Source organism: Saccopteryx leptura, chromosome 2, assembly GCF_036850995.1.
Source record: "Saccopteryx leptura isolate mSacLep1 chromosome 2, mSacLep1_pri_phased_curated, whole genome shotgun sequence".
In the NCBI taxonomy this organism is placed as follows: Eukaryota; Metazoa; Chordata; class Mammalia; order Chiroptera; family Emballonuridae; genus Saccopteryx; species Saccopteryx leptura.
In genome coordinates, this window is record NC_089504.1 from 136,159,996 (window position 1) to 136,173,068 (window position 13,073).

The window sequence follows — 13,073 nt, forward strand, 5'->3', positions numbered from 1 at the left end:
GTCTGTGTGGGGAACAGAGCTGCCATCTGGCACAGCCATGGGGAAGGAAAACACCAACATTCCAAGAGCTCCCAAGCAATGGCTGCAAAGTGGCAGGAGACACGAAGGAGTAGCAAAGATAATTAGCTACCTGACATGTTTACGTGTCTGCCGAGTGCTGCTTCTGTGCTGGGTGCTGTGCTAAGTACTTTACACGGGACTGTCCACAACATATGGGACAAGGCAGAGCTGGCATTAAATATATTAACTGATTTAATAGCTTAATGCTCAGGATCTTCATTTTCATAAAGGAAGAAACTGAAGCCTGGAGGAGTTAAATAACTTGCCCACAGCCCCAAGGGCTAGTAATAAGAGTCAGATCAAAAGACCCCTGGCCCTAACACTCTACTGTAATCCAGGAGTTGACATACTTTTACTGCAAGGGGCCAGGGAAGAAATATTATCAGGCATGTCAGGCCATAAGGCCTCTGTCTTTTCTATTCAAATCTATTTTTGTAGCAGGAAAGCCGCCATTGACCCTATGTAAACGAAGGGCATGGCTGTGCTCCAGTAAGACTTATTTATAAAAACAGGCGGTGGGCCAGATTCCACGCATGGGCCATAGCTTTTTGACTCCTGCTATAACCAAAATGAAGGAGAACACCATTCATTTCCACTCGGCACAGGCACAGGGATCAAATAAAAGGATAATTTTTTTTGCAAGTCCTTGTATTGACATTTGGTTTAAAGAAATGTTAAGTCATATATAATAATCTCCACTTAGGTTGGCAAATTTCTTAGAGAGTATCCCATTCCGATAAATTTGAACATGATATCACGGAGATTAAGTGCTTCTCTATTATGTCATTTCATCTTTAAACATCTCAGCAGCAGAGGTGAGAGCCACTCTCCATTGCTAGGGGCAGGGTAAGTCTTTATTTTCAAAGAGGAGAGTATCAAGAAAGTGAGAAGCGGCCCTGGCCGGTTGGCTCAGTGGTAGAGCGTCGGCCTGGCATGCGGAAGTCCTGGGTTCGATTCCCAGCCAGGGCACACAGGAGGGGCACCCATCTGCTTCTCCACCCCTCCCCCTTTCCTTCCTCTCTGTCTCTCTCTTCCCCTCTCACAGCCGAGGCTCCATTGGAGCAGAAAGATGGCCCGGGCACTGGGGATGGCTCGTTAGTCTCTGCCCAGGGCGCTAGAGTGGCTCTGGTCTCAACAGAGCGACGCCCCGGATGGGCAGGGCATCGCCCCCTGGTGGGCATGCCGGGTGGATCCCGGTTGGGCGCATGCGGGAGTCAGTCTAACTGCCTCCCCGTTTCCAGCTTCAGAAAAATAAAAAAAAAAAAAAAAAAAAAAAAAAAGAAAGAAAGTGAGAAGCGACATGCTTTTCTGGCCTCTAGAGAGATAAAACTGGACCCGAGTTTGCCCTAGTTTGTCTGGCTAAAGAAAATCTGGGCTCTGACCAGAGACCTCTACACAGCACACAAAGAAGGCAGTGCAAACCGCTGACGTGTGACAAGGTCATACCCAGGACAACCCAGAACCAGACTGGCTGCTGAATGTTCGTTTCAGCTCAGCAGCGAGATGCATGTTCAAAGCACAGTTGAGGAGCAGCACTGCTGATGCTACCTCCTGTTCTGAACGTGATTTATTGACAAGCTACCCAGCATGCAGTGCACACAATACCTAAATACACCTGCATGTCCTCTTTATACTTTTATAACACACACCCAAAGGGAACTGAACAGGAAATGCAAATAAACAATTTCTCCTTTCATATTAGAATAAAAAAAATGTTTTAAACTTGTTTGAGAACTTTGTGAGCTGCTAAGCATTGTATAAATAGTACAAATGTACTTGCTCAAACCTCGCCCAGGAGCTCTTGAGTGATAACAGAACAACACTTTTGTTCCCATTTACATCAACCTGAAAAGATGACAGTTTTCCACCTCTGAGCCAACCAAGTATGTTATATTTGCAATGGCTTTACTTTTTGTTTAATTACATGCAGCAAAGAGAACCTTTTTGTTATTAAGTGGAACAGAAAGTCTACCTTTTAATTTAACAAGCTCAAATGACCCACTGAGAGTGACCATACATTTATCTATCTCATCAGTGATTTAAGAAACTCCTAACTTTAGATAATTTAAATGCAACAGATCCCTAGTTCTCTTCATTCTGATCTGTAGAATCCCCACATGGAAAATTATTCAATGGTAAGATCTTATTCCAGTTTCATGGACGCTCTGACCCAACATGGTTAAACAGTAAAGCCTGGGACGCTGAGCACAGAACAGGTGCTTGAGTCTGTAGCCGGGAAGACCAGGAAGCCAATGGACTCCTGAGATCCAATTTAACCCAGACGCTGCCAGTTTCTGAGCTGAGACTCACTAGTGTCCCCATTCTTGCTTTGTTCTTCTCTCTTACATATTTCATGGATGGGGACATTTCTCAGAAGACTGAACGTATTTGGATGTGAGAATACATTAACCTTCTAGGACAATGACCCCTAAGGAATCTCTTGTGCATTTACCTAGTACCCCATGGTACAGATACAGGGTAAGTATGAAAGTTTCTTTGTATTTCCTTCTCCGTGAAATAGATTTCTTCTGTTCTTTTCTCAGCACGTATATGGAACAACTGGGAGAAAATTGCTTTTACCTCCTGAGAACTTCCTAATTCTCTTTCACCCCTTTGAAGATGAGGTGCTTCCTCAACCTGAGGGTTCACCCAGAGCTCTGAAACTGGTGAGACCTACAGTGCTACAGAAGGCAGGGGTCTGCAGTCCCCACACAACACCCCACCTACACCTCAATTTGGTGTTTGGTCTAAGAGAGATTACGTTCTCTAGTTCTTTATTATTTTAAAAAAGGAAATGATTTTACACTGTGGACAATGCCTGATACACATTAAACAAGAAATGATAACAATATAATGTTATAATAATACTATTATTAAGGAATTATTTTCTGCTACATAGTGTAGAAAGCAGGAAATTTGTATAGTTTGTATTTCAGGTAGAAACAAGTGTCTTAAAACTTCAAACTTCCTTGTAGAGTATTGCTTGTTTCAGAAAGGTCTGATTCACACATCTTTTCTACAGAACAAAATACTGCAGAAAGTAAGATTCATTTGTAGAATGTGAAATATATATAGCCATGTATTTTTGTTAATGTGGATGCATAGGTCTCGAATACAAAAAGCACTAAGCAAATCTTCCCTTATCCCCATTTCAAATCTTTCTCTACTCTGTCTTTGTGAAAGAGAAGAAAATGCAAAGTATAATCTTTCTGGTGAATTAATGAAAGATGAGGAATCTTTTGTGTTCAACTTTGATGGGAAATAAACATTAATTGTTTGTTTGAAGGTCCAAGCTAATTGTTTAAAGATAGAGTAATATTTTATTTGTTTTTGTACCCTGTGCATATGACAAGGGCTACTTTATGGGTATGGCTGAACATCACATTTGAAGGTATCAGAAACTAACATGGAAACAAACATGAAGAGTAAATCAACCCAACTCCATCATGGAGATAATAAGACTCATAATGATTTTTATTTATTTATTTATTTTTATTTTTTTTTATCTTTTTTTTTTGTTTGTTTAAAATTTCTGAAGCTGGAAACGGGGAGAGACAGTCAGACAGACTCCCGCATGCGCCCGACCGGGATCCACCCAGCACGCCCACCAGGGGCGATGCTCTGCCCACCAGGGGGCGATGCTCTGCCCCTCCGGGGTGTCACTCTGCCGCGACCAGAGCCACTCTAGCGCCTGGGGCAGAGGCCAAGGAGCCATCCCCAGCGCCCGGGCCATCTTTGCTCCAATGGAGCCTTGGCTGCGGGAGAGGAAGAGAGAGACAGAGAGGAAGGAGGGGGGGTGGAGAAGCAAATGGGCGCTTCTCCTATGTGCCCTGGCCAGGAATCGAACCCAGGTCCCCCGCACACCAGGCCGATGCTCTACCGCTGAGCCAACCGGCCAGGGCCCATAATGATTTATGACCCAGACAACTGTCTATATTCAGGACATGGGAGTTATCCCTGTTTGGTGCCTTTACCCCAGACCTGGCTTCTTTCCCACCCAGTCTGGTTACAGTAGTCACAACCACATTTTCCATCTGGACCTGAGAGGCCTTTTGGCCAAAGCCAAACACTTCCCAAGTAACTCTAAAGCTACTTCTAAAAAGTCAGGAGGACCATCTTCTCCATCATCCTACAGCACAGTCATCTTTAGGACCTAAATTCTGCCATTTCTTCTTCCATAAATGACCATATTCTAGAGTGCAGCTTCTTCACTTTCAAAGCAAAATCATAATGGACAATCCACTAGTTTTTGCTGTCCCCTCCACTATTCCCTATGTTAACGCAGACCTGATCACATAGGCATGAGCTATGTCACATGTCCTGTGTTCTTTAATTCATGACAATACTCTATTATGAAGCATCTATTGTGCCAGGTACTATGACAAAACACAGGCATACAAAAGGGTGGTCTCAATTCACACTAGAGTAAGACAATTAGGTTTCTAAGAGTGTAAAGGATATTTTCAGATGACTAAAATTTATATAAGTGGTCACAGGTTTGAGGTATATTTTCCTTTGCAGAATCCAAGAGAAAAAGAAATAGATTTCAATAACAACAAGGGGTCTTGATGGGAAGGAGGTTGAAATGGCAACACTAAATCCATCCACACCTTCCAGGCACAGCAACAACCATCCTTGCAGGATTCTGGGTGTGTGATATCCACACTTACGTTTCCTCCACTCACACAGGCACATTTCCTAGCCTTCGGTATTGTGTTTCAGAACATGCTAAGCTAGGATTGTTCACATTTGAGCGCCTGAGGTTAGAAAATAAACGAAGAGCTTTGTAGAACCAAAGGAGGAGGAGGAAAGGACTTGGGAAGAAGAAGCCCACACATATGCTACTTTGATTTCTTTTGACTTTGATTCACCTGATCTATCATTTGCACAGGGCAGATTGAAATAATGACTTGCAATTACCTAGCACAGCTTACAATATTTTTTACATATACTATTCTGTTTAGTCTCATCTGAATTCAGATTATACTTTCCAAATTTTACTTTCAAATCCTGATTTCTCGAGCAGCCCAAGATGGCCGATGTGCAGGATCGGGTGTCGGATGAGGAGAAGATGATTCTGGATCACCTGTAGCTCCAAGAAGGTTGCTGAGGGCCAGTCGAAAGTGGTGACTCCCACTGGTCTTCGCCAGTTTCTGGCCTGTGAGTTCCAGGGCTGGTACATCCAGCAGCCAGATACAGAGCATCAGCTCAAGACCTAACAACCATAGTTAGAGTGGTATCTTAGGGAAAGGCTCCTCACACCTGACCCAGCTAAGGCACAGAAAACGTTGTCACAAACAGCAAAAAGAGCAGTAGCAGCAGACAAATAGCCCACAGCGAATTACAAACAGCTGAAGCCATGCCAGGAAGATTTAGAAATTACATAACTGAAAGCTGGAGTCAGACAACACCAACCTTATACTCAGCTACACAAACAACATATTTGAAGGAGCAGTCTATATCGAGACAAAATGGGAAGACAGGGAAGTGCAATTCAAATGAATCAACTAGAGGAATCCCCAGAAAAAGAATTGAATGAAATGGAAATAACTAAGATGCCAGATGCAGAGTTTAGAATAATGATTGTGAGGATGCTCAAGGATCTTAGAGCAACCATAGATAGACAACATGAGCACCTAAACAATGAGATATCTGGCATCAAAAAGGACATTGAAATCATAAAAAAGAATCAGACAGAAATGATAAACACAATATCAGAAATGAAGACTACACTACAAGGAATGAAAAGCAGGTGGGATGAAAAAGAGGATTGAATCAGCAATTTAGAGGACAGGATAAGCAAAAGCACGGAAGCAGAACAGCATAAGAAAAAGAGGATCAAAATGTCTGAGAAAACTCTAAGAGAGCTCTGTTACAATGGGAAGAGAAAAAACATCTGCATCATAGAGGTTCCTGAAGGAGAAGAGAAAGAACAAGGGATAGAGAACCTGATTGAAGAAATCATAGCTGAAAATGTCCCAAAATTGATGCAGGAAAAAGTCACACAAGTTCAAGAAGCACAGAGAATCCCATTAAAAAGGAACCCAGATAAACCTAAATGAAGACACATCATAATTTAAAAACCAAAGCTAAGAAATAAAGAAAGAATACTAAAAGCTGCAAGAGAAAAGCAGTCAGTCACCTACAAAGGAGACCCCAAAAGGATGACATCCGACTTCTCAACAAAAACACTTGAGGCAAGAAATATTCAAATTAATGCAGAACAAGATCCTACAACCAAGACTTCTTTATCCAGCAAGGCTATCGTTTAAAATAGAAGGAGAAATAAAAAGCTTCCCGTACAAAAAAAAAAAAACCCTCAAGGAATTTATTACAACCAAACCAATGATGTAAGAAATGTTAACAGTCCTGTTGTAAACAGAACAAGGGGGGGCGGGGAATCTAGTAAAGAGGAATGTAGATTTAAGATTTTAGAAATGCATCCAAATTGAAAAAAAAGAAGTAAAACTATCATTATTTGCTGATGATATGATACTGTACATAGAAAACCCTAAAGTCTCCGTTAAAAAAACTACTGGACCTAATAAATGAATTCAACAAGGTGGAAGGATATAAAATTAATATTCAAAAACCAGTGGCATTTTTATACACCAACAATGAACTGTCTGAAAGAGAAATTAAGAAAACAATCCCCTTCACTACTGCAACAACCAAGAAAGTACCTAGCTGTAAATTTAACCAAGGAGGTTAAAGACTTGTACTCAGAAAATTATAAAACATTGATAAGAGAAATCAAGGAACATAATCGAATCAAAAATGGGCAAAAGAAATGAATAGACACTTCAAAGAGGACATTCAGATGGCCAATAGGCAAAAGAAAAAATGTTCAACAACACTAATCTTTAGAGAAATGCTAATTAAAACCACAATGAAATATCACCTCACATCAGTCAGAATGACACATTAACAAAACAAAACATAATAAGTGCTGGCGAGGATGTGGAGAAAAGGGACTGCACTGCTGGTGGGAATGCAGACTGGTACAGCCACTGTGGAAAACAGTATGGAGATTCCTCAAAAAATTAAAAATGAAACTGCCTTTGACCCAGCCATCCCACTTTTAGGAATATATACTAAGAATACCAAATCACTGATTCAAAAGAAGAAATGTACCCCCATGTTTATGGCAGCATTGTTTATAATAGTCAAGATCTGGAGACAGCCCAAGTGTCCTTCAGTGGACGAGTGAATTAAAAAGCTGTATTACATATACACATGGAATACTATGGGGCCATGAAAAAAAAAGGAAATACTACCTTTTGCAACAACATGGATAGACCTGGAAACTATTATGTTAAGTGACATAAGCCAGGCAAGAAATAAAAATATCATATGACTTCACTCATATGAGGAATCCAATGAACAATGTGAACTGAGGAACAGAATAGAGGCAGAGGAGGGATCAAAGGGACCAGTGGGAAAGCAGACAGAGGGAAAGGGGATGAGAGGATGAGATCAGAGAAGGGAAAGAGCTTGGTGAAATTATATATACATAACAGCATTATAGAGAGCAGAAGAGCAAATCCTGGAGGAAAGCGGAGAGGGTGTTAGGGGGAGGGGGCAAGAAGGATGTTGAGGGGAATTCGGGGGTGCGGGAGGATGTATTCGGTGGGACACTTGAATCTACGTAAACACAATAAATTTAAATCAATAAAAAAATAAGAAATAAAAAAAAAATCCTGATTTCTAAGACATTTGCTTTTTACCATTTGGGACTTAACAGACAAAAGTACTCATTTTTTATAACTAATGGGGTTCTGTGATATTAGGGCCATGATTGTAACCGTTTAAACCTACCCTTGCCTCGCGCCCCCATACTGAGCACTGCTAATTCAGCACAACAGAGTGGCCAATTACCTTCAGACCCTGAGCACCGCCTCTTGGCTCACTTCACTCACACCAGTAGGCTCTGTTCTATATTATATTTGTCTGTGAGTAACAATCTTCAGTTTTAGAACACACTCAGTTGAGTCCCTCGGCAAAGTCCTCCTGTTCTCCATCCTGGTCATGACCTCCACACAGCACTCACACACCATGATGGTGACTGACCACCAGTCTTGTGCAGCCCCGGTACCATCCCCTTCCTGCGCTGCCCTGGAGAGTAACTTACCCTGGACGAAGTCTAGTTCCTAAATCTCACGCCCTCACCCGAGTTCAGGTCTCAAAAGGCTGGATGGAACAGTTCTGGTTCCTCAGCCAGAGAATAGGAACAAACGCCCTGGAGTCAAACATTCCCGTCCTTACCCTATGGTATTCCAAAGAATAATGTTAATTGACTTTTGAAGCCTCAGTGTCGGTAACTGACCGGCAGGAAGCCTACCAGGACATGACACTGGTGGGTTTCCCGCAGAGGATTGGCGACGTGCGGAGGAGTGGGAAAGCTCGACAGACTCAGTTTTCTTTGAAAATATGGTGAGCAACGGGGAAAACATGTAAAAGCACTAGAATACTTCTCTAAGTAAAAAGATTTCCTTTCATGACCCAAATCTTGAATTTCTCATTTAACAGTATCACTGATCATTACTTCGCTCGTTCTCTTCAGATCATATGGTAACCTCACTTCACCGTTCCTAGTATAACAGGGCACAGCCTTCTCCTTTCCTTTTGTCATTCTTATTATGACAAAGGAATGCCTTATTGCTTTGGATGACCAAATGCATATAAATGAATTCAGAGATAAAACTAGACAGTAATTGAGTGGATCTGGGTAATTTAGCAACACATACACCCTAATACACAAATATTCTCAGAGGGCCGGTGCACTTGACCTTGTAACTGTGAAAACTGCTGATCAGTCTATTGCCTAGGTTTTTAGCTGAATGGCTCAGCGACAAGCCCAACTTGCTTCCCTCATCCTTGTAAATGAATTATACAATGCGAACTTCAAGCAATCAAACTGAGAAGCAGAGAGACTGGATACCTGGGTCTCCCTCATTCTGGGCTTTTTACTGTTCCTATGCCTTGGCCCACTCAAAATCGGGTTACTCGTGTCATCTTAGGTGGCTCAACCTTGTCCCATCCCTACCAGCCGTGGACTTAGAGAGACTCAACCTGCTGAACTCAGTATCAATCAGCCTTGTGGGTTATCTGACCTTGCTGTGAGCCCCCACAGCTATTAGGACTCAGCCCTGAGTATCTCCCCACGGAGGTTTGTCCTTTGACAGATAGACAAGCCTCTGACCTGTTCTCACAGACTGCAGCGGCTCTTAGTAAGCTGCCCCTTGAAGAGGGAAGTCTGGCATTGCTCCTGTTGCTGCGGCCACATTTCCTCCTGACACACATTCCTTGTGGCTGCTTGCCCACACGAACTTCCAAAAATCGCCTGTCCCTGCTGCTCACGAGGACACCCTATTCTGTCAGAGTAGAGGCCCCGCGCCAACGCCTCCTGTCCGCTTTCAGGCCCTTCAGAGAGCCTGTCCTCAGGGCAGGTGTGCCTCTGCCCTGCCTGCCTTTCCCCAGGGGACACATCTCCCTTTCCCTGCTGGGCCCAATCTGCCGAAACTGAGAAGGCAGGTGGTCCCATCCCAATATGTGACAAAGTTTTTGTTTAAGATCTTAAGGAAATAAAAATCATCGTTTCCACAAGATTATTAAGAGCCACAAAACAGTTGAACTTTGGAGCAGAAAGACACCTTGAGATCATGTAGCAGTGTCTGCTGGAGTTTGAGATTTCCCAAACCAGTAAAATTTCCCCAAAAAGGGGAGCTGAGTGGGGGAAGAGCAAGTGGTTGTGTGCCCCTGCTGCTCCCAGCAGTTCCTGGGAAATGCTGGGCTCCCTCCACCCTCTGGTTTTGCAGACAGGAAAACGGTTTCCCCAAGACCGCCGCGCAGAGGGGGCAGATTGGGCTGTGCCGATTCCCGGTTCAGTCTTCTTCATAGTGGGTTCGCTAAAGTGCGTTTTTGTTGCTATCAAAAAGATTTCCTTTCTGATTTTACTACTGGTAAAACTTCGATTCACTCTAAAATAATCATCATTCTCCTCCAGCAACTCGGAAGAAACACGCATAGCTGGCTTATGGGAGGGGGTCCCCAGTGTCAGACGACAGAGGGGGTGTTAACTTCATGGGAAACATTCCTCATTTTGTAAGCTGAAAATACAGTATGTAAATACTGCAGTATTGTTTCAAAAGCAACATGTGTAAGGTTTTAAAGTTCCATTTCAAATTGATAGGTATGATTTGAAGATATTTCTCATAGTTGAAAATGAATGGGAGTCGTCTTTTCCCCAGTGTTCCACGTCATGTCCGTAAGTGCAGGGACTATGCAAATGACATCATTGAGAGCAGGGAGAATTCTTATTTTTCTTCCTTCCTTCAAGTACATGTTACCTTCCATGTTTTCAGTTACTCTTGATCAGTTCTGCCCACAATATTGTTGCTGCCTTCACTTACTCCTATTTCCTTTCCCTTCTCCACTCATTCGTACATTCTTACAGTAGTTTAGGAATTTGCTCTTTGGCACTGAGGTGAATAAATCACCCTTAATCTGGCATATGAATGGATAACCAAACACATTCTATGACTTTAAGCACTCTCAACAACTATTTCTGCTTCACTGGTTCTAAAAAGTTTTAGTCCATCTAAGCATTCTAATGTGGTTTCTGTAAAACACAGAAAAGGTAACCATAAAATTATATGCTTCCTCTGAAATAAGAAGAGAGAAAAATTTCTATGGAATAATGATTTAAGCCTCAAGCTCTCCTTCCTGTTTAAAAAGGACATCAACAAAATTGACATTCATCATCAGAAGAAACTATTATTCTACTTTTTTTGTGTGTATGTGTGGTAAAGCTCTGACCCTAAAGCCATGGAAAGCTGCATAGATAGCCTACTTTTTGTTCCTTTCATCCACCGATTCCTGGTGAGAGGGAGTGTGATGAGAGGAAGGTGGTGTTTTCCATCTTTTCTAGCTGCGCATGGAGGAAAGTGAGGAGATTTTAGTGGTTTGCTCATTACTGGCATTAAGTGGAAGATGAAAGAGTATTGTTAGTCCAAGTTATTCTGGGGGCTTATCTTGCAAAATGGCCAAATCAGCCCCCTGAAACTGACGGGACTCTCCTGTCTCCAGTGACAGTGGGCATGACTTCCGTGGTGTCCATCAGTGAGGCCAGGCGCTGGCTTCATAATAACTTTAAATATGTGATGAGTAAGCAGTTCAGCTTCCTCAGGATTACCAATACAACTCCGTACAGTACTTCATTTTCTCATTATTCTGTAAAGTTTTTGAGACGAAGAATTTCTGCATTAAGATAATGACCTGTATTTTCTGGAACACCAGTGAGCACACTGTGTGTGTTTTCCCTATAGTACTGGGTGCCGAAGCTGTGGTAAACAGCTGTTTCTTGGCAAGGGCAATAATGGAAAGAAAGTCATGCAGAGGAGATTCTTGGGTCTATTAAAGGCTTGGGACATGTTCTTCACCATCGTCAACGACAATGTGTAGGTCTATTAAATGCAAAAGGCATTATCCAGTGACCCCTTCCAAGGGATGCCAGCGGCAACTGCAAAATTCTGTGGTCCTGAGGAACATTTCAGCAGCTCTTTACCCAACTGTCCACCATTCTCCACTGAGATTGGGAAGCTGGTCACTGCTGGGTAAAAATTTTTTCCAGAGGAAGCCCCCATTTTCATCGAAAACTGTTAGTATTTATAAATGAGCTCTGATGAAGTCATCAGAACTCTCTAAACCTACAGCATAGAAGTTTCCAAAATAGGCCTTAATTTCTGGACCACCTCAGTTACACAATTTTAGATAACAATGGAATCCACTATAGTATGTAAAACAGCTTCCCTGTGGTGTTAGTTATCAGGATAATTGTGAAGAAATATTGGTTCATTAGAGGGGATGTCTCACTCAAAAAATCCTAGGTTTCCTCCAGTTCCAGCCTCTCAAAATCTGCATTCAGCTCTCGGGTTTGCACTCAGAGCTGTGGACCTAACCCAGCAATCTGTCTGACCTCTTCATCAGCCCTCGGGAGAGCACCTCCTCCCTGTCACATGGCTGTGGCACCTGCAGGGACTAGAGCTCTGGAGGGGGAGCGTGGCCTGGCTGGACACGGTCAGGTTGTGGATATTAACACAGCAGATGCTAGGCAGTAAAGAGGCATCCTCGGGAAATGATGACTTGGCTCCACACCGGAGTGTAAAATGTAAAGCTGCAGGACCCTGAAGGGAAGAGGACAGCCATCTTTCTAACAAAGACCAGTTTACAGAAATCGATGGTGGGTGACTGCACCCAGTCTGCACAATGCAGCAAAATCCAAATTGCTTCTAAGAGGCAGGCACTTGCTCTTTGGTAATATTGATGTTTTCTTTATATTGAGAACTTTTATTTTAATCCAAATCAGTTTATTCTTAGCAGAAAATGGGCAGGGACACCACTTTGTCTTTTTTAGAGAAAATGAAATAAAGCCAGAGAAAGGTTCTATTTAAGAAACAGCAGTGTGGGAAGAGCCAGGGCTGAAATGATTTTTTTTTTTGGTATTTAGAGGACACACCTACATGGGTGACAAGAACTCTTTGCTTGCCTAACCAGGTGCTGGCACAGTGGATAGAGCATGGAACTGGGATGTGGAAGATCCAGGTTCGATACCCCGAAGTCACCAGCTTGAGCGTGGGCTCATCTGGTTTGAGCAAAGCTCACCAGCTTGGACCCAAGGTCGCTGGCTTGAGCAAGGGGTTACTCGGTCTGCTGAAGGCCCATGGTCAAGGGACACATGAGAAAGCAATCAATGAACAACTAAGGTGTCACAACAAAAAACTGATGATTGATGCTTCTCATCTCTCTCCGTTCCTGTCTGTCTGTCCCTCTCTCTGACTCTCTCTCTGTCTCTGTAAAAAAAAAAAAAAAAGAACTCCTTGCTTTAAATAAGATAAATAGTTGAAGACAATATATTATGAACTTTTATATGGTCTGCATAAGAGTCTCTTTCAGAAAAATTAAAATTTAACCTCTTATTTATCACAAATTATTCTCTTGTATCTGGATTAGAA

At 42.6% G+C, this 13,073-nt stretch overlaps 1 protein-coding gene and 1 non-coding gene across 2 annotated transcripts in view; one reads left to right on the plus strand and one right to left on the minus strand.

Annotated features, from left to right (window-relative positions):
• Window positions 1-13,073, minus strand: part of TMTC1 (transmembrane O-mannosyltransferase targeting cadherins 1) — a 285,489-nt gene that overhangs the window by 96,232 nt on the left and 176,184 nt on the right. The gene's annotated exons all lie outside the window — the stretch shown is intronic.
• Window positions 954-1,029, plus strand: TRNAA-GGC (transfer RNA alanine (anticodon GGC)). Its single transcript has one exon. It is a non-coding gene; the product is annotated as a tRNA-Ala (tRNA).